The sequence below is a fragment of the Squalius cephalus genome, assembly GCF_949319135.1.
Source record: "Squalius cephalus genome assembly, chromosome: 25".
In the NCBI taxonomy this organism is placed as follows: Eukaryota; Metazoa; Chordata; class Actinopteri; order Cypriniformes; family Leuciscidae; genus Squalius; species Squalius cephalus.
The window spans coordinates 5,946,136-5,959,792 of NC_137146.1; the positions used below are offsets into that span (position 1 = coordinate 5,946,136).

Below are 13,657 nucleotides of genomic sequence, written 5' to 3' on the forward strand. Positions count from 1 at the left end.
ACAATAGCAAAATATGTGGGAGAGCGTTGCTATAGAGTGATGATATTGTATTGCAATAGAGAGCACTTCAAAATCAATAGCAAATCAAAACTAGTAAACACATCATTTGTAATTGAAAGGGTTTAATGACAATATATGGTTATGGTTACACTTAAAATAGTTACAAAATAGATGTATGAGATGATAATAACTTACACCATTAATTGTAGGCTACCCAGCATAAAATAAAAAAAGAGAGAGAGAGAGAGAGGGGTCATATAATGGTACATGCACTTTTACAAGTTGATTGTACTGAAATGTGTGTTGGCAGTGCCTGTACACAACCATCATAAAATGATAAAAAAGTTTTTTTTTTTTTTTTTTTAATCTCTTTATATGTTTTCCCCTCTCACAAATCAAGCCGTTCGACCTAGTGACGTCACACGGTCGGACGCCCCCCCCACGATTGTTGATTGACAGCAGCGTTTCAACACAGACCTGCCGTCGCTCGTGAGCGAGCTGTCAATCATAGTCCGCATTGTTGATACGCTGGAGCAGAATGGCGTCTAAGCGATTGTGGTGTCCTGTTCTTGGGTGTAATAACGAACACAGCATCTTTTTGATGTTCCTAATCCGAACCGCTGAAGACGCAGTGGCTGAGTTTGTTTTCGAAGGGAATATTCCCCACGATCAACGTCAATGCTTTCATGTTTGTGCGAATCATTTCACCAGACTGCTTTATAAAAGAGAACATTGAAAAAGGAATTAGCTCCTGTCTGAGTGACTTGTGTGTTGTTTATGTGCCTAATAACTGTCATACTCTCACAGACTGGTTATTTTTTAAACAGATCAGTCAAATTTTAGTGCTTCATCCCTGACCTAACAGTGTTGTACCTAACACTGCATAGATAACGTTGCGCATCACGGACAAGCCTACATTTACTGAAAAAAAGTTTTTCATGACCATTAGCTGTAACAATAATCTGTCAATGGACTAACATATACATCAGTAAACACATAGCGTTCGTATCTCACTACTCTACCCTGCCAGTACACACAAAGATAGATCAAAGTGACATTAAGTTAACCAACCATTCAGAAAAGTCCTGTTTTCCAACTCCGGTTCAAATTGATACGGTTGCACAGTGTCCTCAGAGACTCCCGCTGCCATTCTTCAAAATATACCCTCAACTGTTGTCAAGGCAACACTCCACTTGTGTTGTTGTCAAAACGCCCCACAGAACAGAGGGGCGGGGTGAGCAAAGCTCATTATCATTTAAAGACACATGCACTTAAACGGCGTGCTGAAAACAGCTGTTTTTGATCAGGTAAAATTAGTGTTTTCTTAAAATACTAATGAGAATTTTTAATTAAAGTATATTACAAACTTTTAATTTAGACCCTAAAGAATCATATTAGCTTGTACAAAAATGGCATTATACCCCGCTTATACCCCTTTAAGCCCGGGACACACCAAGCGGTTCCGCACCGTCGGCTGAAATTGGTCCTCGTCTGCTATTTTTCGGCCGATTCGACATGTTGAATCGGCGTCGGGCCGTCGGTGAAAGAGAGAACTCTGATTGGCTGTTCAGCTTAGTGAACGAGAATAATAGCAAAACAGCGAGCAAAGAAGTCAAAACGGGACAGATAGAAGGCTGTTCTAATGTTACGTCATCTTACCTGAGTGTTAGGGTTAGGGTTAACCTTAGCATGAGCGGAGTGGAATAAAGAAAGTGTTTAGCAGGATTGATATTCAAAATGGTAAGCACGCACTGCTTTGTTTATGGTTTGTGTATCTGGAGCCGTCAGCGTCGGTTTCCCTTTTTGAATGACGGATATAGATGAATATATCTGCAGAAATAGACAGTTGTCTCATTTACACGCCGGCGCAGAACACGCATTCTGGCTGACAGTCGGCTGTAGTTCTCTCAGTGTGTTCAAGTGCACTTTTTCCCCCGACGCGAGGCGACAACACAGTCGGCTTTCATCAGCGCTAGTTCTTGGCGTCGGTTTGGTGTGTCCTGGGCTAAAGAGACTGAGCAACAGTTTCAATCTTCTTTTATCCTTTCCCTGATCATGTGAGACATTCAAGCTGACCAATCAGATAATTACAACTTCCCCCATTGTATTAAAGGTGTGACAATTCACTGACCCCCAGAGTACACACATCTTGATCACTATCAGCCCCTCTGTGCGTTTGGGAACTCCAAATGGTCATTGGGGAAAAAGGGGGTGGAAAACAGTAAAGCAAATGTCTTTGTTCATTTCAAATATCTTGGATTATTTTCAGTCCTACAGCTGGAAGGTTTGTTTTTCACCTTTTACAATTTATATTATGACATTTACATTTCTGTCCACACTTTCAATAATAAATAAATAATAAATAAATAAAGAAACAAACACATCGCACCCTTCAGACTGCAATTTTCTGACTCAGAGCTGAGATTTTTGAAAATATAAATTGCATCTCTAGCCGTGTGTGAACGATTCAAAGTATTCATTAAGCAATTGCTGCGATGACTGAACATCATAATTATTCTGTGGCTGAATACAGATCGGTGAGTGTAATTATCACTACCTTTGACCCTTAATAGCCCCTAAAGTAATGACCTTTGACCCCTGAGGAAAATGTAGTGCCTTATTTTCTATGAGTACTGAATTGAAGCTACTGCATATGGAGCATTTAACATTAATTAGAGTCCAATGTAATGCACAGAATAGTTTTATTCACAGTGACTTGTACAGACTGAACTCAAGGCCAGACTGTTTGGACTCAGTCTGAATGCTATAGTGTCACGTTTTCCAATCTTTCACTCATTACTGTTCATTGGTTATCGGATGCTCTGTGTCGTGTACAGACAGTGTTGAAACAGCTTAAATGTTATTTCAACCATAATAATTTGTTTATTAAACTGAAAGGCATCAGTTAGGTTTAAGTAAGGGTTAATGCCGGACGAGGTGTCCATTGTCAGGTATTAATGGACGACGGCGCGTCGGACGGCCCATTAATACCTGACAATGGACACCTCGAAGGGCATTAACCCGCTTATACCATGGTCACTTGCCAAATAACATATTTTTAAAACATTAGTTTATATTTTAATTAGTTTTACAATCGAGATATTTATAGTCCGCTCAGCTCGTAGAACCATTCAGTTTATTGCCTGTTGCTATGGTTACTCACAGCTGATGTAGCCAGCGCATTTATTTATTAATTTCGAACGGTAAACAGTCAGTTTCACCAGAACCCCTTTACGGTGTCCTCTATCACTTTTTAATGGACACCCTGCAGCCAATCAGAATCGAGTATTCACCCAGACCATGGTATAGAGCTGGTAAGTCCCGCCCATCCGTAAAACCCCACTGGACCTCTAGATTGAAAAATCGTCAATGCAAGTGAATGGGAGAAAATAATTATTTTCTGGTCCCGTTTGAATTGTGCCATGAATGTGAACATATGTTGTCTGTGAATTTTTTATATAATTTTTCATGTTACGAGTTTGACAGTATATGGTATGATTCTTCGGCTAGCAGTTGTGGAAAAGACATAACGAGAAAGACTACATGTGACGTCACTCCATAAAGTTGACTTACCCGTGGTTTTCGTCCAACCTCAACGATTTTGTCCTCTCCCTGAAAGAAGGCGGTGAAGTGCACCAAAGACACAGCCATGTTTAGCGGGATCCGTGAGCTAGTGTCCGTGTGCGAGTGGTGGTGACGTTTCAAACGCGTCGAAAGCAGCGAAGAGTTGTAGTCCACAAAGTGCTCTCACACAAAGTCTAACCGTATCAAACTTCTACCCGCTAAATTGTAGCATTCTTTACACGAAAAATTATATTAAAAATTCACAGACAAAGATCAAAGGCAGCAGACAGGAAACAATAGAAAATATTACATTTCATGATTTTAAGCGATTGCTCAAAAAAAAAAAAAAAGAATCTGCGACTGGCAACACATCATAATGAAATGAATATTATATGAATACAATAATAAAACATGTAGCAAAATTGTATGTATATATATAATATTGTATATTATAATTTAATTAAATATTTTAAATATGTAGAAATGTGTTAAAGCAATATCACACTTAAAATTGTGTGCCAATGCACCTGACATTGAAAGAAGATTGTGAACATATGGATTATTATGACCGCCGCTAGCGTAGCTAGCGAAAGCGGTCATATAGGGATTGTCAAAGTTTTTTTTTTTTTTTCCCGTCACCTTACTGAATTTTTCGTCAACGATACCAGGGACACCGAAGCACCGGGGAACATGAAATTTGGTGGGCATGTAGCCCCACTAGACTTCTAAGGAAAAATTTCGTTTGGTCCCCGGGGGCCACTCCCCCCCCGCGCTGGGCCCCCCCAAACCCAAAAAAATGCAGTTTTTCCTAAATAACTACCTGAACCGTGGCACCGAGGATGAAGAAATTTTTATGGTATGTTGGTCTACTAGACTTTTACGGAAAAATTTCGTTTGGTCCCCGGGGGCCACTTCCCCCCCCCGCACTGGGGCCCCCGTAAATTTTTCGTCAACGATACCAGGGACACCGAAGCACCGGGGAACATGAAATTTGGTGGGCATGTAGCCCCACTACACTTCTACGGAAAAATTTCGTTTGGTCCCCGGGGGCCACCCCCCCCCCCGCGCTGGGCCCCCCCAAACCCCCAAAAAATGCAGTTTTTCCTAAATAACTACCTGAACCGTGGCACCGAGGATGAAGAAATTTTTATGGTATGTAGGGCCCACTCTTAAGGGCCCACATCAACCTAGCCCATAATCACTCATTTGTGATTTGCGCCCCTCCCATAAAAAATGAAAATGCAATATTATTCTGCTTTAATCGCCCCTATCTTCAGTGGAGATGTTCAGAACTGCACCATATTTCATGTGTATGATTAACTTGACATCCTCTGGGGGTATCCTCTGCTAAGTTTTGTAGAATTTCATCCATTGGGGGGGGGGGGGGGGGTATAAAATAAATTCATTTATGTGCACATTTAGTGACTGTACACTCATCGGCCTGTAGATGGTGCTGTTGAGCGAAGGGTTGCTGGTTTAGGATGATACTGTCACACACACACATGCAGGAATACAAACAAATGCAAGCATGCACACACACTGACATCCACACGCACAGACACACACCCATACACACACATACAAATCCACATGCACAGACACACAAACACACACGCGCACACATACATACACGCACAGACACACACACACACACACAGACACACACATACACAAACAAACACACACACACACACACACACACACACACACACACACACACACACACACACACACAGACAGACATGCACATACTATTACTTTTTTTAGGTATATACATAAACACGCAATACAGCCAAATTACTCCACGTCATTTATTTTTGTGGAAAGCCAGTGCAGGCCTGAGCGGCGGTCATATTTTGTACCGCGATGCGGTACATCTAGTTAATAACATTACTTGCTGCTTTTTTGTTGCGCCATTTGAATGGGAGTTAAAGGGACAGTTCACCCAAATTCTGTCATCATCATTGACTCGCCCTCAAGTAGTTCCAAACCTGTATGAATTTCTTTCTTTTGTTGAACACAAACCAAACAGTTGATGGATCACATTAACTGCCACAGGAAAAAACACTCTGGGAGTCAATTGGGCCTGTCAACTGTTTGGTTTCAACATTCTTCAAAATATATTTTGTGTTCAGCCGAAGAAAGAAACTCATACAGGTTTGGAACAACTTGAGGGTGAGAAAATGATGACAGAATTTTCATTTTTGGGTGAACTAGCCTATCCTTTTAAACACTTGGATCTAGCTTTGAGTTTAGTTCTTAATTGTATAATAGAGTCGATGTCATTGATCCAGTCTGCGTAAATAATATGGTAGGCCAATGTCCTTTCATTCAAGAGTGATTATACACAATACCCCGTTAGATAACATAACAACTACTGTTATTTAATGCAATGTGCTTTGACAATCAAAGTACAGCCTTGTTTATTGCCTGTGTTTGTTTTGTGGTAATGGGAATTGCATCTAGTAATTCCCTTCACAGCCAGCAAAGTGAAGAAAACACTCCGGGAGTGTTTGGAACACAGTAAGGAAAATTCCACATGAAATATTCAGCGTGTCACGCTCATATGGCGCTCCGTTACGCTCGCTGACATAAAGCGTTTCACTCTCCCTGATTAAGTGTGATATATGAAACAGTCTGGAACTTTCTCATATCACCGTCCTGCATAAATGAAGTGCTGAAACCTGGAAGACGATAGACACCTTCATCTCGGAGCGTCAGTATCCTATCTGGACCTCTTTTGGAGTGATCAGCGCTGCGTTTTCTGCTGGCCGTCGCCATCTGCTGATTTACATATTGATAGATTCACCACGAATGGGAACTCATTTCAGCTTTGAAGATTCGGCTTAGAGCGAATGTGAATTAATTTAGATTCCCATTTCCTGCGCTCATAAGCTCAGGACGACCCTCGACCGACCCGAAGGAAGAGCGAGGCAGCATGTCACAATGATTATGTTCACTCAATAAAGATAAGAAAGTGAAATGTAAAATACAATGAAAGCCCTCGTAGCTTTGCTGTTTTATAGCAATGTGATCGTGTTAGTAATTGTAGGTATTCGAATGTTAAGCTTGGCTCTGGCACACATTGCCATTCGCAGAATCGCAGACACTGAAAAGTATTAAAGTTGGCATGAAACAGAAGTTGTGATAGTCTTTTCTTCCCTGAGTGAAACAGCTTCTCAAACAAGAACAAATGTAAGGCGGGGCTTGATTTTGTTCATGAGGAATTGATTGGATGGTTGTGGTTTGCAATTGGTGGATCTCATGTGAGTGACAGGTTGCCCCGCCCTCGCACCAGTAAACACTTCATCAAAGAAGAGAAGATGCAAGAGGGAGGGGGAGTAATATTGATTAAAGATTACAAAGGCTCATACATTTAAAAAACAATAATGATGTGCACGGATAAATCATTTTATTTCATTTTTGATTTCATGGAGACTTAAAGGAGAACTCCTGTCAATTTTAACATTGAGCTAATTTTTTTGTACATTTGGAGTGCTGTCAATACAGAGAACAACGACAAAAATCGGTGTTGCCTACACCGTGTTATCCTCTTTTTAAAATTTGCACCCTGTTGACTTAAATGGGGCAAGTTTAAAACCTGCTTTTAGCCTCTTAACATCCTTGATGTGTCATTACAAGTGCACAGGTCATGTGAGTGATTCCTTCAGAGTGAACGCGGGTCAATCTGACTGCAGTAGATGTGCAAGATATGAATAAAATTATGTTTATTCAGCCAGCGCACATACCTGTATTTACATCCTGTTTTCGGTCGAAGTCCAGAGTAATCGATTATCGAGTTCACGCGCGTGATCATAGGTACTAAACCAATGCGCGTGAACTCGACAATCGATTACTCTGGACTTCGACCGAAAACAGGATGTAAATACAGGTATGAGCGCTGGCTGAATAAACATAATTTTTATTCATATCTTTCACATCTACTCCAGTCAGATTGACCCGCGTTCACTCTGAAGGAATCACTCACATGACCTGTGCACTTGTAATGACACATCAAGGATGTTAAGAGGCTAAAAGCAGGTTTTAAACTTGCCCCATTTAAGTCAACAGGGTGCAAATTTTAAAAAGAGGATAACACGGTGTAGGCAACACCAATTTTTGTCGTTGTTCTCTGTATTGACAGCACTCCAAATGTACAAAAAAAATGAGCTCAATGTTAAAATTGACCGGAGTTCTCCTTTAAGGTAGCCAGCATTCTTGTGTGTTTGCAGACACTGAAACGTATTAACAAAATGTTAATATATCTTTACACACACACATATACAGTATGTACTTCATTGACCTAACCATCAGACTGATATCATTTTCTAGCAGCCGTTCTGTATTTAAGCTATATAGAGTTTAGGCCTCGACACCTAAATGGGTTTTGCTGATAAATAACTTCTGATGGCTTAGTGAACATATACTTGTGTTCTCTCCAACCCCTGCATGAGCTCTTAATGGTTTTATCTTTCTCTTTTAAAACTTTGGAGTGATGCCATGCTCTCAGCATGGCTGAATTGATTAATTATTTATTAGCTCTTGCCATTCACAGACTGTCAAAGTGAATCTGAAACACCAGCAAATGTAACGCATCATCAAATCATATTGAAATGCAAACAATGGGGAACATGCATATGCAAATTGATCTCAAAATTGACCCAGTGTTGTGAAGGCGCATTGAATGTGGCAGATGGAATTTAAAAGCCTTCAGTTTTACTCTGCTAAGCAGCTTACTGTTAATTATGGAAAATGATTTTCTTCACGTTTGTTTGGTGCCGTAACGCAGCCTTTAAACGAAGCGGATGGCCTGACAGGAATTAATTGATTAATGGGTTTGCATAGACATGAACACTGAGCCTGTGGTCAGGGGACGATCTGATAATTAATTAGTCAAAATGGATGATCAGTGGTTTTTGGTTCCTTTGAGCACTAGAATGTTGATCTTAACATACAAAGTCTAGTATTGAACCTGGATTTTTAAATTGGATAACCAATTATTGATATACAGTTTTTAAAGGGATAGTTCACTAAAAAAAAGAAACTTCTGTCATCATTTACTCACCCGCAAGTTGTTTTTTCTGTTGAACACAAATGAAGATATTTTAAAGGTGAACTATGCAGGTTTTTTTTACTTTAACTGAACAGCTTCGGAGTCATTGGAATGGTTATATGACTTTTTTCGGGTTGAATGGTGGTCTTCTCGCACCCCGTAGCGCCTTTGAGCGGAAAAAACACCCTTGCAACTTTGGGCCGGCGGGCCGCCCAAACGCTCAGCGTCAGGAAGTATCGTGTGATATCAGGTCTCGCGATGTAACGAATTGCTTTACGGCACTGCACACATACACTATATAACATTTATTTGCTAGCCTTTGACGACAGTGTTGTCAAATATCTATTCCAAAGCTGTAGGGGGAGCTCTATAGAGAAACTCGTGAGCAAAAGGCGATGAAATTGCCAAAACTGCATAGCACCGCTTTAAAGGTGCAGTGTGTGAATTTTAGCGGCATCTAGTGGTTCGGTTGCGAATTGCAACCAACACCTCAGCCCCCGCTCACATAGATATCATATAATAAAGGCTAGATGTCTCGTGCGCGCTGCTGGCCAATGGAGGTCGACGTCCGCACCTGGCGGCCATCTTGTCAAAGTCAGCTCGCTCACTCGTAACATTGTGTTTTAATGGTGCATGTACATTTTAAATAACCATAACTTGCTAAATTTTCTACCGATTTTCAAACGGGTTGGTTTGTTATAAACGTCAGAGATGTAGTTATGACACTGCATACTTATGAATAATTATATATTTATATATTATATATTTTAACATGTTCAAGCATCCAGAATTATAGCCACGTTAATAACGTTTGTAAGAAACCAAACCGTTTGTAAATCTCTCAAGATTTCATCGAGATAAGAGTATTTGTGTTCGTGCTGATCACTCACCTTACATCAGGTACCACAGAGCCCGCCAGAAAGCCTGCCTGTGACAAGATGGCCGCCGGTGATGCCGTTCGAGACTCCGCCGTAAGACATCTAGCCTTATATGGATATCTATGCCCGCTCACCCCTCCTTTTCGAAGAAGCTACGGTGGCCAAAACAGGATAAACATGTCGTCGTCTGAGACAGCAGAGAGTAGCGAATGTTGGCTCATTTGGACTAAAATACCCAAGTAAATGAAGAACATCTCAAAAACTATCACATCTAGTGCAAGTATGATTTTGGCCACCAACAAATAACATGGGAAATGTAAGCCAAGAGTATGTAACATTGTCACTGTTTCTGTACCACAGAAAGTGCTAAAGTTGGACTAACTTACCGATCCAGCAGAAAACAGGCAACTTCGCTGTCGTTTTTAAAACATTTTTCCTGCTTCAACATCTTCCATCTGGAAAAAGCCCCACCGATGTTAATACGGGATTTATCCCGTCGAATGTCCCGACTTCGCCTGGCTGCATCGTTTTTTGTCTTCTTTGCCGACGAAGATTGAAGCTCTGTCGGCTCTTGTGCAAAATGATACGTGTGATCCTCCATTTGTTAAAATTTCACTAGTTACAATATGTACTTCATTACTACTACTTCTTCTTTGTGCGTATTCAACGTAGTGACGGTGCAAGTTGCCTCTAAAAACACCAACAAAGAAGAAGCAAAAACAACAGTGTGACGAAAATGCACTCTGTAGAGAAGTTTGTCCGTTTAGGGCTACTGTAGAAACATGGTGGCACAAAATGGCGACTTAACATGTAAGGTGACTCGCAGTGTATGTAGATAGAAATGGCTCATTTCTAAGATAATAAAAACATAACGGTTCATTTTGTAAGGTCTTTATATACCACTCAAAACATAGTTATGTATATTATAATGGATTTCTGAAAATAAAATATATTTTTTTATATATATATATATATATATATAATTTTACACAGTACAGCTTTAAATAATGACGGTAGCCATTGACTTCCAGAGTATTTTTTTCCCTACTATGGAAAATGGGGGGCCATTAACCGTCTGTTTTTTAAATTATGCAGGATATATCAAATATGCGCATATATGTCTTGGATTATTATGATACTGGATATGGGCTACTGAAAGATGATTCACAGGTTTTTTACCAATACATTCCTGTGGGTATTTTCCCAGGCTACTTTATAGATAGTACATTTTTAACAGCATGGGAATATGCAGGCTATTCCTGGAAAAATGACTGACATTTTTGCCCTTTTAAAACTAATAGCATACCAATAGGGCTTTAGTTTCATTAAATTGCATGTTAAGTATTATTAATTAATCTAAACTCACTCATTACTCTGACAGCCCTAAAATTTGGTGACAAAAAAAAAAGTTTCTATCTCAAATGGGACCCCATCTTGCGCCATCTTGTGGCGCTCGCTTTGAAAGCTCATTACATAGTACATCAAACTCTTTTATTCCAGAAAATCCGCTTTTCCATTATATTCCCCCTTCAAACCCATCCTCACAGTTACGCCTAATCTGAAATGGCATTACTAAAGTGTGCATCATATCTTCATATTATGCCATAATGTTCTCCGGATGGCACCCCTGCGGTTTGTAATATGACTCTCGGGGAACAACACATCCATGACACTTCAGCTTTCTAAATCCTCTCTGTTTTGAGGGGACTTTAAATACGACGAGCTCTTCAAGCCTCAGCGAGTTCTGCCGACCATAGAGAGGAGTTCTGAAGAACTCAATTCCTCATATCCAGTATCTACCGAGACCTCATTAAAAAACAGGCCAGATCTTGAAGGCATGATGTTGAATGTTAAGACAATGCGAGCGTGCGAGGTTGTTCATAAGACTATGCTCTGTGTTGTAACCTTGAAACAACACTGTGTGCTTGCATCCTCGCTTTTGCAAATTTAATAAACCTCTAACATGAAGTCAAATTGTAGAAAAACAAACAGTTGACACCTTTCCAGAGGATTTTGAATGATAATCCAATCCTCATTTTATTTTCTGCAATAATATTTTGAAATTAAATGTAATTAAACAAAAGTTATCCTATTATGCTTTTTTTTCTTTTTTTTTTTTAATTTTCAACTTTCTTTAGTGTGTAATGTTGCTGTTTGAGCATGAAAAAGGTCTGCAAAGTTACAAAGCCACTCCAAAGGGTGTTATTCTTTATATAAGTGTTACTGTTTCTGAACTGCCTTGAGTTTAATTCCAGGAACAAACTCACAATATTCCTCATTTAAATAATTCCCGCCCAAGGCATACACAAAACAGGGACGAGGCCTGGTTGAGTTAGTAGTGTGTTGAAACTCACTGATATGGTAAGAGGCGGAACATTTCCCAAACACACTCAAATTGGTTGACCAATCACAACACACTGGTCCAGCCGACCAATCAGAGCACACTGAAGGAGGAGCTTCAGAGACAGGAACTAAACAGTTCCTGTTACTGACAGACTGGGAAAAGAGGTGCTGCAACAGCAGTGTAAAATATGTGATTTGAACATTCAAGCATGAAAACATATTCTAGTAAACCTAAAAACTAAATCAAGAAGACTTTGTAAAAGGGCCTTATATGGCCTCTTTAAATATGTAATGTAATTGTGTTGCATTTTGCAGCAATCTCATTGGTCCAAATATGTTAAAATCATTAAGGACAGACAAATTTCACGAATTGCACTAGTTTAGGAAACTGTGTTAGCATCAGGTTTAGTGCACTTACAACATAAGAAACAAATTAGAATTTCATTGCTTTTTAGGGCAACACCACAACTCGCAAATAGATGTGTTGCTTCAGATAAACAAAACCCTCATTTAATTGATGGTACATTGTTGCCTGCGTAGCTTTTGCTCTGTCTGCACTCTCTCTTTTTATTTTCAGCTTATACACAATGGAGGATTTCAAGGTCACAAAGCACTTGGTCTGAACCAAGAACTGCTGGAATCAAACAAACCAGAGTTTTCCAGGAGAACAGACACAGATGAGATGAAAGTGACAATCATTTCTTACAAAATCCTCTCTGGTGGAATCCTCTCACACAATACACACACTTCCTGACGCTTGTACAGGCTGCATGTACATCATGTACTTGATTTCAGGTAATTGACAATAAGGATAGTTGCAAAACAGGATGGTGTGTCATTCAGAAGGCTTTGCATTTCAATTGAGGCTGCAAACAGAATGCTGAATTATAATTAAAATTTAGAATGCGGATGCAAAGCAATTAAAAGTAAATTCATATTACTGTAAATATACTGTAGTACTTTGTAATACACTGAAAAAATTGGTGTAGGATTTACATTGAAACAATTTTAACTTAGAAATTGCTTGTAAATTTCACAAATAAAGAACGTCTATGAACTCTATGTCTATTTTATGTGAAGGACTCGGGACGTTTTTTCCGGGAAAATCAAAAGGATGTGATGTTTACGCGCGCTCCCGAGAGCCTCTCTTCGTCTTTGAATGACACATGAAACGAATGCTTACAGTATTCAGGATAATGCCGAAGGAGCCATTCTGTGCTGCAATGTCAGTGTGTCGTGCAAAGAAAGGGGATTTATTCTCAGATAGGCAGATTTCTAGTCTAATAATCAAACGATAATAACTTAGTAATTTTAACCCCAATTTTAGCCCATACCTCATCTGTTCACATGATGCAGGTAAATTGCAGAGCTGGTGCAAACATCCATATCATTATGATTAGATGTTTTTTTTAAACTGCTGATTTCTCACCGCTGTCAGTTTTTGTGTTTATTTTGTAATGAGATGAAAGCGCGCAGGCGCAGCACGTCTCTTATACGTTAATGTGTGCACGAGTAATAAGTTGCAGGCTGCAGTTCACTTAACGGCCACTGGTGTCGCTATTAACAAGGGTTTCTGATTTCTACACACAGCCTTTAAACGTACAGTATGGAATTTTTCGCCCCTAGGGGTCGCTAACCTCTTTACAATAACAAAGGCGTAGTTTGATGACGCAACATTTGCTAAGAATTATGGATCTTGTCGTCAACGTCAAGCCAACCGATCTAATAATGTTTAAGGATGACTATATACATCGACGCTTTTATCATGACTGTGATATGAAGCAGTTCGGGATTGCTAAGAGACAGCTATCAGCTCCAC

At 39.8% G+C, this 13,657-nt stretch overlaps 1 long non-coding RNA gene across 1 annotated transcript in view; it reads left to right on the top strand.

Annotated features, from left to right (window-relative positions):
* Window positions 1-12,899, top strand: part of LOC307153741 — a 32,519-nt gene extending 19,620 nt beyond the window's left edge. The window contains exon 7 of the long non-coding RNA XR_013820195.1: window positions 12,416-12,899. This is a non-coding gene — a long non-coding RNA (uncharacterized lncRNA). The remainder of the gene's footprint in view (window positions 1-12,415) is intronic.
* The last annotated feature ends 758 nt before the right edge of the window (window positions 12,900-13,657 follow it).